At 44.4% G+C, this 7157-nt stretch overlaps 1 long non-coding RNA gene across 1 annotated transcript in view; it reads left to right on the top strand.

The window, feature by feature from the left end:
- LOC131380896 (uncharacterized) overlaps positions 1–7157 on the top strand; it is a 34452-nt gene that overhangs the window by 26203 nt on the left and 1092 nt on the right. Inside the window, exons 3-4 of the long non-coding RNA XR_009209172.1 lie at positions 1700–1760; positions 2401–2478. This is a non-coding gene — a long non-coding RNA (uncharacterized LOC131380896). The remainder of the gene's footprint in view (positions 1–1699; positions 1761–2400; positions 2479–7157) is intronic.

Here is a 7157-nt window from a genome sequence, read left to right as displayed (position 1 = left end):
TCTGCCTCCCGGGTTCAAGCGATTCTCCTGCCTCAGCATCCTGAGTAGCTGAGACTATAGGTGTACGCCACCATGCCCGGCTAATTTTTGTGTTTTTAGTAGAGGTGAGGTTTCACCATGTTGGCCAGGCTGGTCTTGAACTCCTGATCTCAAGTGATCCACCTGCCTCAGCCTCCTAAGTGCTGGGATTACAGGCATGAGCCACAGCACCCAGCTATGGGCCCCTCTTCCTACGGAAGAACTCAGAGAAAGAAGATTACTGGGATGAACCACAGCCTTTGCCACTGCGATCGGTCTCAAGCTTACAATTCACACTCATCCTCCCTTTCCTCCACTACCCATTCTAGATGCCTCCCCAAGCCTCAGCTACTACCTTTGCTGGCTTTAGTGTCTTAGCTGGTGATATGATTCGGACTCTCATCTCTAGAGCTTAACACACAGGACATTTTTTAGGGAGCATTCTCGGCATCAACATCTGTGGGGGAAGTGAAGGAAGTAGGATTGGACAGAAAGAGAAGTTGGGATGTATCACAACTAGATTTCAGCTGATGCCACAGGGAGCTTTGAAGCTGTGCTCATCTATCAGAGCTATCTCTGCTGGCACAAGAGGAGCAGGCTTTGATGATCTCTACATCAGCCTTTCCTTGAATACAGGCTGCCATGGGAGATTGAATGTGGTGCTGGGTGCGATGCCTTTCTTCGGCCAAGGGCAATTTCCAGAAAGGGCTGACAGCTGAGACTGGCAACTGTGGCATCTGCCAGCAGCATTCCCAGAGGCTAGGGCAAAAGTCCTTCAGTCCTAAAGGGGAGATTGGAGTGGCGCCAACCACAATAAACCCCATCCGTGTCCACGACTCAATTCTTGTCTCTCTTTGCCTCTCCAGCTCCTCATCGGAGTTGTCCCTCACCAACACCTCTTTCCAGACTTCTTTTTTATTGTGGTAAAATACACACAACATAAAATGTGTCATCTTCATCATTTTTAAAAATGTATTTACTTTTTCTCTGAGATAGGGTCTTGCTCTGTCACCCAGGCTGGGGTGCAGTGGCATGATCTTGGCTCACGGCAATCTCTGCCTCCCGGGTTCAAGCAATTCTCCCACCTCAGCCTCCTGAGTAGCTGGGATTTCACCAAACGGGGTTTCACCATGTTGGCCAGGCTGGTCTTGAACTCCTGACCTCAAGTGATCCAACCACCTTGGCCTCCCAAAGTGCTGGAATTACAGGCATGAGCCACCATGCCTGGCCACCCATAATTTATTATTTACTTTTTAGAGACAGGGTCTCCCCCTATTGCCCAGGCTGGAGTGAAGTGGTACGATCACAGCTCATTGCAGCCTCAATCACCCAGACTCAAGCAATTCTCCCACTTCAGCCTCCCAAGTAGCTGGGACTAAAGGCACAAGCCACCACGCCCAGGTAATTTTTGTATTTTTTGTAGAGACAGGGTCTCACTATGTTGCTCAGGCTGGTCTTGAACTCCTGGGCTCAAGCAATCCTTCCACCTCGACCTCCCAAAGTGCTAGGATTACAGGTGTGAGCCACCATGCCCAGCCCATCTTAACCATTTGTAAGTGTACGGTTCAGTGGTGTTATGTGAATTCACATTGCTATGAAACAAGTCTTCAGAGTGCTTTCATCTTGCAAATCTGAAACTCCACAGCCATTAACAAGAATTCCCCATTCTCCCTTCCCCCAGACTCCTGCAACCGCCATTCTACTTTCTGTCTCTATGATTTTGACCACTCTTCATACCTTGTGTAAGTGGAATCCTACTATAGTAATATTTTTGAGAATGGCTTATTTCCTCAGCATAATGACATGAAGTTTTATCCATATTGCAGCTTGCTAAAATCTGCATTATATTTAAGATGGAATATTATATATATATATACACACACACCCCCATTTTGTATATCCACTTATCCATTGAGGGACACTTGGGTCACTTCCACCTTTTGGCTACTGTGAATAATGCTGCTATGAACATGAGTATATATCTCTTCCAGGTCCTGCTTTCAACTCTTTTGGATATGCCTGTATTGACAATGTTTTTATCCAAGATGGGTTTATCTCTCATTGGCTTAATTTCTTTTAGGCCCAGATAGAGGTGAGGATGAACTGTCCACTGTCTCCACAGAGAGGCAAGTCTGATAAATCAGAACACTCTGGGCTAGGCGCAGTGGCTCACACCTGTGATCCCAGCAATTTGGGAGGCTGAGGCAAAAGGATCACTTAAGGCCAGGAGTTCAAAACCAGCCTGGACAACATAACAAGACTGTGTCTCTACAAAAAAAGTGAACACTCTGGTTGGGTCAGGTTGATGAATATAAAACCTGGTTCATGATTAATTTTGAGCCATCATATGCCATCTAATAATTTCTGTTTTTTCCACCAAAGAAAAAGAAACCACCCATAAAGGAAATTTCCCACATGCTGCTGGAACCTGCTTCACCTTTTGTTATCCCAACTCCCAAGGTTAGTTAATCACAAACAGGACTTTGAGAAACAGCCTTTATGATGAAAGAAAATAAGGCTAAGAGACAGGCTCATTAAATGAGACATTAGGCTGGGCACAGTGGCTCGCACCTGTAATCCCAGCACTTTAGGAGGCCAAGACTGGTGGATCACTTCAGCCCAGAAGTTCAAGATGAGTCTGGGCAACACAGTGAAACCCCATCTCTACAAAAAACTACAAAACTTAGCTGGGGGTGTTGGCATGAGCCTGTAGTCTCAGCTACTTGAAAGGTTGAAGTGGGAGGATTGCTTGAGCCCAGGAGGTTCAGACTGCAGTGAGCTGAGATTGCACCACTGCACTCTAGCCTGGGCAACAGAGCAAGACCCTGTCTCAAAATAAATAAATAAATAAATAAATAAATGAATGCAGGCCAGGCTCGGTGGCTCATGCCTGTAATCCCAGCACTGTGGGAGGCCGAGGCAGGCAGATCACGAGGTCAGGAGATCGAGACCATCATGGCCAAAATGGTGAAACCCCATCTCTCCTAGAAATACAAAAATTAGCCGGGCATGGTGGCGTATGCCTGTAATCCCAGCTACTCGGAAGGCTGAGGCAAGAGAATCGCTTGAACCTGGGAGTCGGAGGTTGCAATGAGCCGAGATCGTGCCACTGCACTCCAGCCTGGTGACACAGCGAGACTCCATCTCAAAAAAAACAAAGATATTAAAAGAGACAGACCAGCTCACTAAATCATACTGAAGCCAATGAGGGTATCTTTGGAGTGATGAGGGAAAAGCAGGAGCTGGCAAAGGAGAGAAAAACGCTGGGTGAGGAGGTTGGGCAGAGTTAAGAACGTTTTGCCAAGAATCTAATGGTACATCATTTTGTTGCCCAGTTGTAGACCTAGGCTAAGCAATGCCTTAGATTTTTTCTTTTCTTTTTTTTTCTTTTTCTTTTTTTTTTGAGACAGAGTCTTGCTCTGTCACCCAGGCTGGAATGCAGTGGCATGATCTCTGGTCACTGCAAGCTCCGCCTCCCAGGTTCAAGCGATTCTCCTGCCTCAATCTGCCAAGTAGCCAAGACTACAGGCCCATGCCACCACACCTGGCTAAGTTTTGTATTTTTAGTAGGGATGGGGTTTTACCATGTTGGCCAGGCTGGTTTTGAACTCCTGACCTCAAGTGATCCACTCACCTTGGCCTCCCAAAGTGTTGGGATTACAGGTGTGAGCCACTGCACCCAGCCAGCCTCAGATTTCAAACAGTAAAAAAATGAAAAGTGTGCTCCTTATGAATTTTTAAAAAACAACTCAGGCTTCTGGTCCAGGATCTATAAATTTGGAAGAACACGTATACTTCAGGGTTTATTTCTTCTGTTTTTGTTAAGGTTAAACCTAATCGGCATGACTCAAGCCAAAAGTTCAAAGAGACATCAGGTCTTTTGAGCTTTACTTCACTGCAGGTAGCCAGCTGGAATGGGAAAGCGATCAAAGTAAACTTAAAACCTTAGAATTCATTTTCTTAAGGAAATTCTTAACTCGGAAATTCACCCACACAGAGCTATGTGCGAGTGGATAATTGATACTGAATACATTAATGGCAAAATCATATTCATGCTTCCTAAAATAGCAGAATTGTACCATGGGTAGTTGGGAAGAAGGCTAAAAAATAAATAACAGAAAGATCTTCATACCGCAAAAGACTCATTTTTTTTAGAGACAGGGTCTCACTCTGTCATCCAGGCTAGGGTGCGGTAATGCAATCCTCCTGCCTCAGCCTCCTGAGTAGCTGGGTCTACAGGTGCATGGCAGTTCTCCAAGATAATTATTTTTTACCTTTTTTTTTTTTTTGAGATGAGGAGTCTAATTATTTCCCAGGATGGTCTCAAACTCCTGGCCTCAAGTGATCCTCCTGCCTCAGCCTCCCAAGTAGCTGGGATTACAGCAGTGAACCACCAGCTTTTTTAGCCAGCCAGCTAAAAAACAAATTTATTTTGTGAGACAGGGTCTCACTTTGCCGCCCAGGCTGGAGTGCAGTGGCACGAACACAGCTCACTGCAGCCTCACCCTCCTGAGCTCAAGCAGTCCTCCCACCTCAGTCCCCAAAGTAGCTGGAACTACAAGCACGTACCAGCATGCCTGGCTAATTTTTTCTATTTTTTGTAGAGACAGAGTTTTGCCATGTTGCTGAGGCTGGTAAAAGACTAATTTTTAACCAGCATTTGTAATGATACTAGATGATTATGCTGGACCTCTCAAGAATGTGTTCTGAAAAGATCAGTCAACCCTAAAGGTTACATTGTTAGGTTTCAATTTTTAGCGAGCTATAGGATACCAACTTTGGTAAAATTATCTTCTTGGGGTACCCATTTTTGTGAGAGCAATTGTATGTGCTGCTGTACCTGTTCTCAGTTTTGTGTTATGGTTCTATACCTTAGATGATTTGCCTGAGGTTCATTTCAGTAAGAAAAAGAAATTAGCAAATAATAATAGAACACAAACAAGAAAACCCAGTACATCTCTTGACTTTCTCCACAGTTCTCCCTTTCAACATTGGCCTAACCATGGACAATCTTAAAACACTCCCTTTAGCGAAAGTGAGATCATCTGTCATTTTCAAAAGAAGCTATTCCAGTAAACAAATGAAATACCAAAAGCAAGAAAAAAAAAAAGCCAGGTTGAAAAATTTAGGTTTCTGAGTTTCTGATCTTGTGAGAGCTTCCTAGCTTACTGAGACAGTTGCTGCTGATTTGACAGCCTACTCAAACAATTTCCTCATTGAATTTTTCTGCTCTTTCTCCTTTGATTCCTGTATTTGCAACCACCAAAAGTGGGTACCAGTCATGGAGAACTTCAGGAGAAAAGTGAAAAAAAAGCAAGTGAGGTTGGCAGCCCAGGCCCATACAAGTAATGTACTCTTCACTCTTCTCCAGGTAGCTTCAAAATAGAAAAGCTTCCCCCCGCACCTGTAGCCCCAGCTACTCGGAAGCTGAGGTGGGAGGATCACTTGAGCCCGGGAGGTTGAGGCTGCAGTGAGCTATGATCTCACCACTGTACTACAGGCTGGGCGACAGCGTGAGACCCTGTCTCAAAAACAAACAAACAAACAAAAAAGCTCCTTCCTTCCTTAGGAAATGGTCAAAGTTGGTTTCCTATAGCAACAATTTGTGGTCATACCAAATTTGGAACCTGTATTACACAAGAGTCTAATGAGATTCCACAACCTAGCTTGAGTCCTGGAGACTTAATGTTAGCCTTTAAGTCAAATTCCATTCCTATAAAAAGAAAAGTAATTTTTGTCATGGAAGTTGCAGCTGTCTTTGATATAAAATTGTATCCTTCACTTTTCACTTTCAAAACTTCCTCTCACTGAAACAAACTATCCAGATTTATTTTTAGATATCTCAAAGAAGCCCAGTTACCATAATAACCTAAGTGTTAAATTAAAGGCAAGAACTTTCTGTAAATATTGTTACTACAGGTTGACATAAATTACCAATATAACAGATGAGCTTAAGTTATCACAGATTAAATTCTGCTTTTATGGTTAATTATAATTGAATGATAAGCTCATTTGTGTATCATTCATTCAAATCTGGATGTTCAACAGAACCACACCCAAATCATCCTATTTAAACCACACTATAGCCTACCACTCCAATTTTTAAAAGCAGCCCAGAGCCTGTAAAGTCAGTCAATAATTCCAGTGTCTGGACTGGGCTCAGTAGCTTATGCCTGTAATCCCAGCACTCGGGGATGCCAAGGTAGGTGGATCGCTTGAACCCAGTAGTTCAAGACCAGCGTGGGCAACATGGTGAAACCTGGTCTCTACAAAAAATACAAAAATTAGCCAGGTGTGGTGGTGGGCACCTGTAGTCCTAGCTTCTTAAAAGGCTGAGGTGGGAGGATCACCTGAGCCTGGGAGGTCAAGGCTGTGGTGAACCATGATTGTGCCACTACACTCCAGCCTGAATGACAGAGTGAGACCCTGTCTCAAAAATAAATAAAATAAAATAAATAATAATTCTAGTGTCTGGCAACCAGCATTTCAGAGAGTGTTCGATATTTAATAAAATCCTTCAGTGCAATTAAAGAGTAATTGAGGCTGGGCACGGTGGCTCACACCTGTAATCCTAGCACTTTGGGAGGCTGAAGCGGGTGGATCACTTGAGGTCAGGAGTTCAAGACCTGCCTGGCCAACACGGTGAAACCCTGTCTCTACTAAAAATACAAAAAATTAGTTGGAAATTGCTTGAACCCAGGAGGTGGAGGTTGCAGTGAGCCGAGCTTGGGCCACTGCATTCCAGTTTGGGCAACAGAGCAAGTCTTCATCTCAAAAACAAAAAAAAGAAAAGAGTAATTGATCACCACCTTCTGTAAAATAACAGAGTATGTTATGACTGGGCACGGTGGCTCACGCCTGTAATCCCAGCACTTTGGGAGGCCAAGGCAGGCGGATCATGAGGTCAGGAGTTCGAGACCAGCCTGATCAACATGGTGAAACCCTGCTTCTACTAAAAATACGAAAACATTAGCTGGGCATGGTGGCACGTGCCTGTAATCACAGCTACCCAGCCTGTAATCCAGGAGGCTGAGGCGGGAGAACTGCATGAATCCAGGAGGCGGAGGTTGTAGTGAGCCAAGATCACACCATTGCACTCCAGCCTGGGCAACAGAGTGAGACTCCATCTCAAAAAAAAA

This window comes from Hylobates moloch, unplaced genomic scaffold, assembly GCF_009828535.3.
Source record: "Hylobates moloch isolate HMO894 unplaced genomic scaffold, HMol_V3 SCAFFOLD_12, whole genome shotgun sequence".
In the NCBI taxonomy this organism is placed as follows: Eukaryota; Metazoa; Chordata; class Mammalia; order Primates; family Hylobatidae; genus Hylobates; species Hylobates moloch.
The sequence above is the reverse complement of the archived record's forward strand: the minus strand, read 5'-3'. Positions and strand labels throughout refer to the sequence as shown.